This window comes from Bos mutus, chromosome 27 (assembly GCF_027580195.1).
Source record: "Bos mutus isolate GX-2022 chromosome 27, NWIPB_WYAK_1.1, whole genome shotgun sequence".
NCBI lineage: Eukaryota > Metazoa > Chordata > Mammalia > Artiodactyla > Bovidae > Bos > Bos mutus.
This window is the reverse complement of record NC_091643.1, coordinates 28,179,667-28,194,334: the sequence shown is the minus strand read 5'-3', so window position 1 is coordinate 28,194,334 and position 14,668 is coordinate 28,179,667.

Genomic DNA, 14,668 nt, shown 5'->3' with positions numbered 1-14,668 from the left:
CCTTCAATTATAGATATAAGGTCAACAGTTTGGTATATTATACTTAATGTAATGATTGTATCCAATTTATCCCTTTCTTATCCAATGATAATTTTTATTAATGTAAGTTATGTGGAATAGATGGAGTCAGGCCAATCATAAAGTCCCCTGACTGCAGTTATGAAATTTGCTCAACTTCATAATGATGGAAAGTCATATCTGGAAATTCCGAGGGTAACTTCAACTTGGAAGTTAACTTCTTTGAGTACATTAGGACTGTCCTTGGCGAATGGTAAAGGACCTCACTAAATAAAATGCATGATTAGATTTACACTGACATAAATGTATTTCCCAATGCCTCAATTTATTCATTTTAAAAATGAGATTGGATTAGATGATTTAATCCTATCTTTCAGTCCAAAAAAAGGGGGGAAAAAACAGAAAACTAAGTATGTGCTTTCTTATAGAAATCATTCCAGAGAAAATTAGGTCAATTTTAAGTAAGAAGTAAAAAAGAAAATAAAATATAGATATATCTCTGGTGAAATTCTAGAACAGATTATCAAAGATGTATGTGGTCCATCAATACTTGACAAATAAAAGTTAACAGTAACAATGATCATAATAATTTAGCAAAGGTTGCATAAGAAATTTCATCAAATAAGAGGTTTTTTTTTTTCTTTGTAAAGCAGGGTAATTGGACTAAGCAATGAAAAAAATGCTGAAACGATTACATGCATTCAGGTTGTTAGCAAGAGATTTGAAGATTTTTTCATATGAAGACTGAAAAATGTGGATAATGAGATCTTCTTGTGGCTTGGGAGACCAAAAGGACTGATAACTGTTTCATTACCAAGATAAAGTTCATGATCAAGTTGAAGGATTAATTATTTATTAATGGTTTATTATCTGTTTTGAAGGTTTTGCCCAAGTCTTGACTCCATTGCTTTTTAAAATCATTAAAGATATAAAGAGAATCAAATTTAGAAATCATTTAACTCAAGGAAGCATGGGTAACTGTACATCTAATCACAAAACCTTAATTCCAAATGTTTAACAGGCTAAAGTGACAAGATTAAAAGTATGAGAGGAAATGTAGATAAAGAAAGATCTTGCCTACCAGTAACAATAAAGAAATAATAAAAATTCTGGCTATTCAATACTCCATTAGTACTATGAATATGACACTGTACTTACACATCTAAAACAAGCTTGACATGAACCAGTCGTGTGCATGACTTCATCTTCTCCCTCTCCCAAAACAACTGCAGTTTAAACTCGGCTACTAGTGTTCAGGAAAATCTATGTTTCGGTGTTCAGAAATCTATGTTTAGTTCTGGCTACCCTATTTAAAAGATAATGGTTACCTTTTTAGTTCTGGCTACCATACTTAAAAATACATTAGAGACAATTTTAGACAAAAGGCAGTTTTAAATATGGTAACTCGGAACTGTGTCACATAAAGAAATTAAAGATATTTTTAGCTTGGAAATACAAAGTGTGTGCACTTGGGTTTGTTTGTACAATTTTTAGAAAAGAAGTAAAGGGAAGTAGCCAGTCCATCCTAAAGGAAATCAGTCCTGAATATTCACTGGAAGGACTGATGCTGAAGCTGAAACTCCAATACTTTGGCCACCTGATGCAAAGAACTGACTCATTGAAAAGACCCAGATGCTGGGGAAGATTGAAGGCGGGAGGAGAAGGGGACGACAGAGGATGAGATGGTTGGATGAAATCACCGACTCAATGGACATGAGTTTGAGTAAACTCCGGGAGTTGGTGATGGACAGGGAGGCCTGGCATTCTGCAGTCCATGGGGTTGCAAAGAGTCAGACACGACTGAGTAACTGAACTGAAAGGGAAGCAAAATGAAAATACTAATATTTGTAGGATTATCTCTTGGCAAACAGATTTGTTTCACATTTAATTCTTTTTATCTTATTTTTGTAAACAGACGTTTAACCAAAAACAATAGAATTATTCTTCACAGCCACCATTTTTATAATCAGGAAAAGAGAGAAGTGGGAAGAAGAGATATATAAGCTTAAAGCAAACATCGTAGTTCCACTCATGTTTCTCCAGGTTTATTCATCTTGTGTATTCAATGTCAAGCATACTGGCAGGTAAAGAGCAGATATTCAATAAGTTTAAATAAATGAATGTTTAAATACATGAATAATGGAAGACTGAATAAGTAATCATGGAGTGAAAGACTGAATAAGTAATCATGGAGTGAAAGACTGGAGAGCTCCCAGACACTAGGAATGTTCCAGCCAAGGTGGGGTGACTATCAGGAATCTCTTGAAAGGATTTCTAAAAGAAGATAATGAGACTGGAAGACTTGAAGATGCCTTTTAAATGTCAAATTATTTAAGAGATCAATTATTTCCTACAGTTTTGATCACTATTATCATTTAAGCATTAGAAGTTGGTCAAAGATACGAGTTTATTATTAAAGGGAGAGAGAGTGATAAAATGTAAAGTTTAAGATTTCTGGTACGGAAAAGCTTGCATTTTTCCATATGTAAGTAAATTATGTCAATTTAAGTGCAATGCCCTTCAGAAAGGAAATAAAATATATAATTTGAATGGCAATGTACAATTTCACTTTTGTCATGAACTATTAAATCCTTTCTGCAGTTTTGACAAAAACATAGCAATTAAATTACATTCTAAAACAATATCTGTGTACTTCATTTGGGATCCTAACTTACCTATGTAGCATTAATGCATTTTACATTGAAATTAAGTAATGTTTCCATAGATTAGTGACTCCTGTGAATAAGTAGCTACTTATGTTTCATGCTTAAGTTTTTTATTATAAATATTTTATAATACAACTCCAATGTTATGTTCTATTAGGCTTATTTTTTAACAGAGAATTTTTTGTTAAAGTATTTAAAATAAAATGTATTACAGACAATGTTAGAAAAATAAGGATGTTGTACATAGATAAACAAAGGCATTAACCATATCCCATAGGATATTGAAATGATTTATTCTTTTAAAAATTATTTAAATGTTGCAAGGTTTTAGATATACAAAGAATAATAATTTTAAACTAATAATAAGACATTAAGTAATCTGAAGAGTTTTAGAAGAATATAATTATGTAAAAAACTTGTAATGAAACATATACATTTTAATGGTGTTTGTTTTTTGCTAGTGGGACTGTGGGTGATTTTTCCTCCCATGCTTTCTACATTTTTATAATCAGCATAAACCATTTTCAAAAAAGTTTTCATAAAATAAGAGTAAAATAACACGATACATATTTCAAAAGCAAAAATATTTATGCTATTTTAAAAGTTATTATTTAACTTGAATGTCTTTATGTCACATAAATGAAAAGCTCTCCTATAACACATCTTAAGGGTGCCTGGGGCAAGGCCCCTTGCTACAGCACTACGAAAGGATTATTTCACTGAACTGAATACTCTCGTTAGGCAGTTAGAGTAGGGAAAAGGGGCACCCAAAATGTTAGTCAGAAGAAGTAGCGGCTAAACCAAGGACCTGAGTGAAGACTCCTGGCAGGAAAATGAGTCTGGCATACCCCCTTCCCTGAGAGGTCTCGGCTCATGCCTTATTTGCATAGAGTACAAACCACCAGGCCCCAGGACTGTCCAGAGGAGGGAACAGATGATTTAAGCAGGAAGTCAAAAAGGGGGCAGGACCACTCCTGCACGAGTTGGTCTGCTCACACGTTTCCAGAGCGTACAGCTGAACAGATCTTGCCTGCTTGGGCTATCCTGGTCTGACCTTTCAATTCTTTGCTATGATCAGAAAAGAACCAACCTAATACTCCAAATAAGCAAAGCCACTTTTTTAAGTAGTAAAATCGTTGGAAAATTAGACCAACTCATAAAATTTATTTTTTTCCTGAATCACTTTAAGCTGCTTTCTTGCTTTCATGATGCGATCAATATTTTTTAACCTTCTCTAAATGGTTCAGCAATATATCGTGACTGTCAGGGACTGAATAGTAGAGCACTCAGTGCCTGCCAAGGGGCAGAAAGGCATTGCTGACAATAAAAGTTTTAGCTTTTGAGTTATAGTGTTTATTCCTCACACAATTTCTGTGCTAGATATTAATACTTATTAGACATTAATACTTCTTCTTATACATTACTACTGTTATTATGTCTTTCTTTACCTTTTACTCTTCTTCCCTTGACTTCCCCTAGTTTATGGCTTCAAATACCACATGGTATAAAAATAAATTAATATTGCTTATGGTTATGTTTAATAAACAATCTGATAAATTTATTCATCAACAAATATGTCCCCTGGCCAGGCATACATCAAGGCAATTGAAGAGCTGGAGCTGGGAGAAGGGTGTGCTTGAGAGGGTCCAAGTGGCCAAAACAAAGGGAAGACAGACTGGTAGTGTAGTAGAACATGACCAGAGATGAAGTAAAAACCCCAGTTACGCAGTGCACTACAGACAACATACAGATTTTGGTTTCAACTCTGGGTGGGGAGCTGCTGAGTGGTGTTAGAACAGGAAGTCAATATGTTCAACTTTAAATTTTTAAATATTCAGTCCACTACAAAATTATAGTGGTTCTAACATTCAAAATATACTTAAAATCTATTCACTGTACATCTGTAACGCCACCACCCTTATACCATACCCTCTTTTGCAAGCACTATTTTAGTTGCTATTTAATGTAAAGCATTCTTTCTTTACAATCTTGGCCCTAATCATGAAGTGTTAGAGAAAAAGAGAAAACAAAGATGACTCTAAGGTTTCAGTCTGAGAAATGCAAGAATGGTATGGCCACTGAGATACAGAGCTCTGAAGAAGGTTAACTTGGTGAGGCCACAGGTCAACATAATTTTGAAATATAAAAACATGGTTCAGTTCAGTTCAGTTGCTCAGTCATGTCCGACTCTTTGTGACCCCACAAACCGCAGCACGCCAGGCCTCCTTGTCCATCACCAACTCCTGGAGCTCACTCAAACTCACGTCCATCGAGTTGGTGATGCCATTTAGCCATCTCATCCTCTGTCGTCCTCTTCTGCTCCTGCCCCCAATCCCTCCCAGCATCATGGTCTTTTCCAATGAGTCAACTCTTTGCATGAGGTGGCCAAAGTACTGGAGTTTCAGCTTTAGCATCAGTCCTACCAATGAACACCCAGGACTTATCTTCTTTAGAATGGACTGATTGGATCTCCCTGCAGTCCAGGGGACTCTCAAGAGTCTTCTCCAACACCACAGCTCAAAAGCATCAATTCTTCGGTGCTCAGCCTTCTTCACAGTCCAACTCTCACATCCATACATGACCACAGGAAAAACCATAGCCTTGACTAAACGGACCTTTGTTGGCAAAGTAATGTCTCTGCTTTTGAATATGCTATCTAGGCTGGTCATAACTTTCCTTCCAAGGAGTAAGTGTCTTTTAATTTCATGGCTGCAGTCACCATCTGCAACGATTTTGGAGCCCCAAAAAATAAAGTCTGACACTGTTTCCACTGTTTCCCCATCTATTTCCCATGAAGTGGTGGGACCGGATGCCATGATCTTCGTTTTCTGAATGTTGAGCTTTAAGCCAACTTTTTCACTCTCCTCTTTCACTTTCATCAAAAGGCTTTTTAGTTCCTCTTCACTTTCTGCCATAAAAATATGGTTAGAGAACTTATACTTATTGAATTCAACACTTTTGTAAAGCACTTCTAATCAAGAACATGTAGTACTGAAAGAAGTATAGAAATAAAGATTAATAAAATAGTCTTGAAAGCCCAGAAATAAACTCTTACATATAAGATCAATTATCTTTGACAAAGGCACCAATTCAGAGAGGAAAATGTTAGACAGTTAACAAAAATATGATCTTTGCAATGAAAAGCTTTAGAACAACTGGATAACACCAGATGAAAAGAGGAATTTAGACACTTTACTCACACAATACTCAAACACTAACTGAAAACGGAGCACAGGCCTAAATGTAAAAGCTAAGATTATAACATTTCTAGAAGAAAACACATAAGAAATTTCTTATGAACTTGGGTTTGGCCAAGAGTTCTTACATGTAACTCTAAAAGCAGAATCCATAAAAGGACAAAAAAAAAGATAAACTGATCTTGGTCAAACTTAATTAAGGCTGCAAAGAACAAATAATTTTATTTGGGATCTTAAGAACTGCAATTTAGTTGAGAGAGTAGCATTGAAAATATATGTTACCATATACAAAAGAGATAGCCAGTGGGACTTTGCTGTATGACACCAGAAGCTCAAATCCGATGTTCTGTGACAACTTAGAGGGATGGGATGGGGTGGGAGGTGTGAGGGAGACTCAAGAGGGAGGGGACACATGTATACCTATGACTGATTCATGTCGACGTCTGGCAGAAACCAATACAATATGGTAAAGCAATTATCCACCAATGAAAAATAAATAAAACATTAAAAAAAAGAATTTAAATTCAGGAGACACAGATTTGGGTAAAACAGAATATTTATGCTTTCAAAATTCACCTTCAGGAAACGAAGACAAGCTACATACAGGAATAAAGTCTGCAAATCACACGTATCTGATAAATGACTAGTTTCCAGGATATATAAAAGGCTCTTATAAATCTATAAGAAGAACATAAATAACTTAGTTAAAATTGAGTAAACAATTACAAGACATTCACTAAATAAAGCATGTGAATGACTGATAAACATATAAAAAGATGCTTCCCTACAATGTCATTAGTCAATCAGGAAGTTCAAATTAGAGCCAGAATGAGAAACTACTTCACATCTATTAGAATGACAATGATCGAAAAGCAAGAGGTAACAACATCATCTATACCATATGAACCAGCTATTCTACTCTACTCTTGCCTGGAAAATCCCATGGACGGAGGAGCCTGGTAGGCCGCAGTCCATGGGGTCTCTAAGAGTCGGACACGACTGAAGCGACTTAGCCAACAGCAGCAAGAAATGGCAAACAGAGAGACAGAAGGCAGATTAGGTTAGTGGTTCTCTAGGGCTGGAGTAAGGGTGAGTATTAACTGAAAATGGGCACAGGACAGCCTTTTAAAATGAAAGAAAAGTTCTAAAACTGATTATAGTAACTGTTGCATAAGCCTATAAATTGATAAAATTTGTTAAATTGTACACTTAACTCCAGAGGAGTTTCTGGGATGAAATTATTGTTCAATTAATACTGAACAATATTGAACAATTCAATATTGTTTAACTTGTATGCAAATACAATAAATTGATGACTGATAAAAGAACAAAAGCAATTCAATAGACGAAAAATATTCTTTCAACAAATGGTGCTGGAATAATTGAGAAACAATGTGCAAAAAACAAATCTAGACACTCATCTTACACTTTTCACAAAAGGTAACTCAAAATGGACATTCAACTCAAATGTAAACCAAAATGCTATAAAACTTCTAGAAGAAAATGTAAAAGAGCAATCTACATAACTGAAGAGCATAAAAAAGAAACAAGGAGAAAAATAAATACCAAGAGAAAGTATTTGCCAAAGACATATACAAAATATACAAAGAATTCTCAAAATTTAACAATAAGAAAACAAAAACACTGGATTAAAAACGAGGTCAAAGATCTTAGCAGACACGTCACCAAAATATACAGACAGCAAATATGTATATAAAAAGAGGCTCCACATTGTATGTCAACAGGGAAATGCAAACTGAAACAGCAAAGAGACTTCACTATACACATATGAGAAAGTGAGAATGGTCAAAATTCAGAAGGCGGACCAAAGGTTGGCAGGGATGCGGGGCAACAGGAACTCACTTACATTGGCGGGAATACAAATGGTACAACCGCTTTGGAAGACAGTCTGGTGGTTTCGTAGAAAGCTAAGCATATTCTTAGCATAACAGCCACGGATCACGCTCCTTGGGATTTACCCAAAAGAACTGAAAACTTAGGTCTACACTAAAACCTGTGGCCAGATGTTTACAGCAGCTTTAATCATAATTGTCAGAACTCGGGAACAGCCAAGAAGGCCTTCAGTCGTTAAAGTGTGCGTGTGCACGCACGTGCTCAGTGGTGTTCAACTTTCTTTTTTTTTTTTTTTTTGGTCTTTGTATTATTTATTTATTTTTTTAAATTTTATTTTTAAACTTTACATAATTGTATTAGTTTTGCCAAATATCAAAATGAATCCGCCACAGGTATACATGTGTACTTTCTGAGTCCCCATTCACTGCGGGCCACCAGGCTTTTCTGATTCCCCAAGCACGATTACTGAAGTGGCTTGCCACTTGTAGGCAAATAGATACATGAATTGCAGTATAGTCAAACTATAGAATATTACTCAGTGCTAAAAGGGAATGAGCTATTGAGCCAGGAAAAGATATGAGTAATCTTAAATGCATATTCCTAAGTGAAAAAGTCAACTGAGTCAGTTGTAGTGAGGTAGATGAACCCAGAGTGTCATACTGAGTGAAGTAAGGCAGAAAGAGAAAAGCAAATGTCGTATATCAATGCATATATTGCATATATATGGAATGTAAAAAAATGGTGCTGATGAGCCTATTTGCAGGGCGGGAATAGGGACGCAGCTGTAGAGAAAGGACTTGCAGACACAGCAGGGGAAGCAGACGGTGGGACAAACTGGGAGAGCAGCACTGACATGTATACACTACCACAAGCGTCACAGACAGCCAGTGGGGGTCTGCCAGGCAACACCGGGAGCTTAGCTCAAGGCTCTACGACGACCTAGAAGGGTGAAAGGCTCGAGAGGGATGAGGTACATGTAAACATACAGCTGATTCATCTTGATATACAGCAGAAACCAACACACCATTGTAAAGCAATTATCATGCAATCAAAAAATTTAAAAAGCCCATCTGAAAGGTTATATATTGTATGATTCTAACTGTATAACATCCTACAAAAGCAAAACTATGGAGACAGTAAAAAGATCTGCGGTTGCCAGGGCTTAAAGGGGATGGAGAGATGAATAGGTAGCACACAGAGGATTTTTAGGGCAGTAAAACGGCTGTGTGTGATACTATAACGGGGAAGACACGTCACTACACATTTGTCCACCTCCAGAAAATGTACAACACTAAGAGTGAATCCTAATGTGAACTCTGAGCTTCGGGTGATAAGGATGTGTCAGTGTAGGTTTATCAGTTGTAACAAATGTCCCACTCCGGTGGGGGTACTGATAATGGGGGAGTCTATGCGGGTGTGGGGGCAGGGAATGCATGGGACATCTCTATATCTTGCTGTGAACCTAAAATTACTCTAGAAAATCAGTTCATTTTTGTTTTAAACTTATGTTACCTTGACCTTAGCAAGGTGATTTCAGATATGACACTGATAGCATAATCAACTGGGAAAAAAAATTGTTAAGCTGAATCTTACTAAAAGTTACAACTTCTGCTCTGCAAAAGACACTGTCAGGAGAGTGAAAAGACAAGCCAGAGATCAGGAGTAAATGCACGCCAAACATATATCAGATAAAGGACATGTATCCAAACTCTGCAAAGAACTCTTACAACTCAACAATAAGAAAAAAACAATTTTGAAAATAGACAAAATGTCTGAAGAGTCTTCAAAAAGATGGCAAATAAACATACAGAAAGATGCTCAATATCTTGTCATTAGGAAGTCAAAATTTAAAACAACAATATGACACCATCACACATCTATTAGGATGGCTACAGTCTAAAAACAAGTCACATTACCAAATGGCCATGAGGATTACACAGCTACAGGAACACTCATTCATTCGGGGTTCAAATGAACAAATATGTATAGAAGACAATTTGGCAAGTTCTTATAAAGCTAAACATAATCCTTCAACACCATCCACTAATTGTGCCCCTAGGTATCTATCGACTTTATCTGAAAACTTACATCCACATGAAAACCTAAGTATGAATAACTATAACTGCTTTATTCATAAGTGCCCCAAACTGGAAGCAAACAAAAAATCCTTCTCTAGGTGAATGGACAAACCAAGTGTGTTATCCATGCAACAGAATAACAGTCAGTGATAAAAGGAAATGAGTTATCAAGACAGAAAAAGCCATAGAGGAAAGTTAAATGCATATTGCTAAGTAGAAGAAGCCAGTCTGAAAGGCTATAGACTGTATAATTTCAATTATGTGACATTTGTAAAAGGCAAAACTACAGTGATAGTAAAAAGATCAACGGTTGCCAGGAGGGAAGAAGAGAGGTGAATTAGCAAAGCACCATGGATTTTTAGGACAGTGAAACTATTTTCTACGATATTGTGGTAGACAGATGGATAACATGGTAATGATAGATGGATAACATCATACATTTGTTAAAATTGATAAAAATTTTATAGCATGAAGAATAAACGTTAATGTATGCACATTTTTAGAAAATAGGAAACTGGAGACCCCAGAAATAAATGCAGAATATGAGAAGAGAATCCTACTGTATTATAAATACATGAAATTTCTTCACTGGAGTGGTAACGTGGGGGTGGAGGAAGAAAGATGCTGACCTAAGTAACTTTGGAATTAGGTACAACCCCTCAGCTTAATGGAGAAGGATACGGTAAGCCACTCCAGTATTCTTGCCTAGGAAATCCCATGGACAGAGGAGCCTGGCACCTACTGTCCATGGGGTCACATGAGAGGTGAATGCGAGTGAGTAACTAAACAACTTAAGCTTCAAGGGGAAAAATTTTTGCACACAGGCATTCTACTCTAGTTGATAATATTACTTCCCATGAGGGTACAGTTAACAACTCCTGCCGGGGTCCAGCCCCGGCGGATCCAGGGAATTCGAAGTGAGGACGGCGTCGGCGAGGATCAGGAAACAACTGCTTAATTAAATGTTAATTAAGGATATAAAGAGTAATAGAATGAGGATAGCTCAGTGAGGAAATTCAGTGGAGAAAAGAGGCTGAATAATTCAGCCAGAAGGTAAGAGAAAGAACGACATGGTGAGACCAAGTTTCGGTGAACAAGGCCCGCACTTTATTTTCCAAAGTAGTTTTTATACCTTAAGTTATGCATAGAGGATAATGGGGGAAGGGGTAGAGTCATGCAGCAAGCCAGGCTTTCTTCCTGCAAACTTATCATATGCAAAAGTTTAGGTGATTTGCATCATCTTCTGGCCCGGAGGCCTTTTTCTCTAAAGGTGATTATTCTAAAGTCAGGCGCCAGCCTCCAAAAAGCATTAGATAAAGTTGCATTCCTACAGAGCAAAGGTGTGGTGGGCTATAACAAGAAAAAGAATTAACTCAAGGGTCCCAGGTTACAAACATTAAAGCTACTACTTACACCAATTATATTAATCAATACACTGCCAGGGACACAGCAGGTAAGGGATATGGAGACTTAGCAGCAAATATTGGCCCAACAAGTGAAAATCCCTTCACCAATACAATTTCTAATCAATCTTTTGACTGCTCAAAGGAATCTGTATTTAGACAGTTTAGAACATCTCATGCCTCTCACAGTTTGGAGGCTCTGAGCAATCACATGTGGCCGGAAAAACCTATTCAGGCAGGCTAGAGGACTTCCAAGGGAGTTTGTAGGTTAAACACTGTCACACCCAGGAATTATTAACTGGAGCTGTAAGCTAACTCTTTTTTCAGAGAGGTAGTGGGGGACAGCCCCCCGTAAAGTCAGAGGTATAGGTGAGAGCACAAAGCAGAAAGTAGGCAGACTCTGGTTTGGGGGGTAGATTGCTCGAGAATTTCCAGGGAGACTCCTGAGGCTTGATCCCGCCTTTGAGTATGCCAAGCCTCCTTCCTCATGACCTTTGCCAGGGGCGGAGCTCGCTCCCCGCAAACTCCTATGCTGTTGTACATGTACACAGGAATCGAACACCTCTGAAAATGGGTGGAGGCAGTTAGGTTTCTTAGTTGGAGTGAGAATTTAGATATTAAAAGACACTTACTCCTTGGAAGGAAAGTTATGACCAACCTAGATAGGATATTCAAAAGCAGAGACATTACTTTGCCAACAAAGGTCCGTCTAGTCAAGGCTATGGTTTTTCCTGTGCTCATGTATGGATGTGAGAGTTGGACTGTGAAGAAGGCTGAGCGCCGAAGAATTGATGCTTTTGAGCTGTGGTGTTGGAGAAGACTCTTGAGAGTCCCTTGGACTGCAAGGAGATCCAACCAGTCCATTCTGAAGGAGATCAGCCCTGGGATTTCTTTGGAAGAAATGATGCTAAAGCTGAAACTCCAGTACTTTGGCCACCTCATGCGAAGAGTTGAGTCATTGGAAAAGACTCTGATGCTGGGAGGGATTGGGTCAGGAGGAGAAGGGGACGACAGAGGATGAGATGGATGGATGGCATCACTGACTCGATGGACATGAGTCTGAGTGAACTCTGGGAGTTGGTGATGGACAGGGAGGCCTGGCGTGCTGCGATTCATGGGGTCACAAAGAGTCGGACAGGACTGAGCAACTGAACTGAAGCAAAGGACATTAGAATGATGCATAAACTAATGGATCAGAGATGATGACATCACTATAACCTCATGTTCAGCTCAAAATACAGAGAAGTGATCACCTGTATAAATATTGATAGGTGTGTATTCACGTGCATTAGAATTTGTTGTTTGTGTTGTTCAATGGCTAAGTCATGTCCCATTCTTTGCGACCCTGTGAATTGCAGTATACCAGGCTTGCACGTCCTTCTCTATCTCCTGGAGTTGGTTCAAACTCATAGCCATTGAGTCGGTGAGGCCATCCAACCATCCCATCTTCTGTTGTCCCCTTGTCCCATTCATTAGAATACATACATACATTTTTTCCCACGGTCAGCAGAGAAGACCTAAAATAAATGGCAAACCAGAAGCAATGAACACACCAGGTGCCCAGATCTTGCTTTCTAGTACGTTCTCCCATAAAAGGAACCAGGGCTCTTTAGAGAAACGGCTGGTGCTCGCACTGGAGCAGGAAATTCACAGGATAAGCCTTGAATGTCTTGTGGTGACACAGAGTAAGGCACTGCTGTCTCTCCCCAAAGTAAAGCCCCACATGGTGAGGGCATGTCAAAGGGGCACAGAAGGCAGGGCTGCTGATGGCCAACAGTGGACCAGTTTGAGAAACAAAGTAGAGCTGGGCTACAACCCAAAGTATAAAATAAATATCCACAAGTCCTTATGGATATAAATGAATGACTGACTAAATAAACTAGTCGAGAACAGAAACAATTGTCTTAAGCAGAAAAATTTATGCAGCTACTCTGCTCTTAAGCGGATGGAACATAACTCCCACTGCTCAAGTGTGAGTTGCACAGAGGGACATCCTGCATCCTTTCCATTACACAAAGAGGGAGCATGGCAAGATAACTCTGCAGTGGAAAAAACTGCTGAAACTGCCTCAGTGAGGTACAGTCAAAGTCATAAATCATGTTGAGTGTACGCCCATGGCATGATGCGAAGAAAATGGCCCTTCGCTTGTGTAATCTCCCTCCCCAAAACCCTAACTCCAGTCTAATCATGACAGAAACATCAGAAAAATTACAGTAGATGGCAGCCTACAAAACACCTGAGTAGTCCTCTTCAAAACTGATTAAGGTCATCAAAGATAAGGAGGGTTTGAGAAATCACACATCCAAGAAGAATCGAAGGAAACAAGAGAAAGTACTGTGGCCCCTGGGTAGGATTCTGGAACACAAAATGGACAGTGTAAGAACTCAGGATGTCTGAACAAAGTATGAAGTTTAGTTAATAAATAATTAACTGTATCAGTTCATTAAGTAGTCTAAACTCATGTGAGACGTCAATAGTGGGGACTGGTTTGGCGCATAGGAAAGCTATCTGGAATGTCTTTACAATTTTAAAAATAACTCTATAACTAAATATATAAATGTGACTCCTATTTATTCTACATGCTCATTTTTGTATTATTCTTCCTCTCGGGACTTTGAACAATTGTCCCTCTGCCTGGAACACTTTTTCCCTAGTATTCATCTAACTCACCCCTAATCATTCTTTGAATCTCACTTAAAATTACATATTTTGTATTACTTATGTGTTATTTATTTGTTAAAACTTATCATTTCCATAGACTACAAGCTCCATAAAAGCAAGTCATATGTGTTCTCAGTATTGCGCCCGAGAATAATATTCAATATTACACAGTTTTAATTAATAGATGACACAATAAGTTTATCTTGACCTCTCAAAGGTTATTTACAGACGTTTGCTTCTTCCTTGGCTGCATACAGGATTATTTATATTCTAAATGATTGATAATTGACTTCTATATAACCAACAAAAAGACATTTGTTGATATAAAAGACATTTTAACTAATCATGTATGACTTAACACTCATATCTGGGATATATAGGCATACATGTCTAGCAGTTTAAACTCCATAAAAGAGCAATATTTTGCTCCATAATTTATACTGCTGTTGTGTAGGTACTTTATTGAAACAGAGTAAAATCTCTCAATCTTGAAAAAAAAATAAAGCAACCAAAAGCTTTGAAAACAAAAGGCTACCCAAGCAGCATGCAGCTCCTGCTGCTAAGTCCCTTCAGTCAACTCTGTGCGACCCCATAGACAGCAGCCCCAAGAAGCATAGTGATCTGCTATTTGAAAAGCACAAAATAAAAAACTCCAACCAAGAGTGGACTACTGACAATCTCATGAGGCATCAACATAGAAGATAAAATACAGAAATAAGAACTTTAGTCAACACTACAGCTAGATAGTAACAAGAAAACTTTATTCTGCAATCAGCAGTTTACAGCAGATA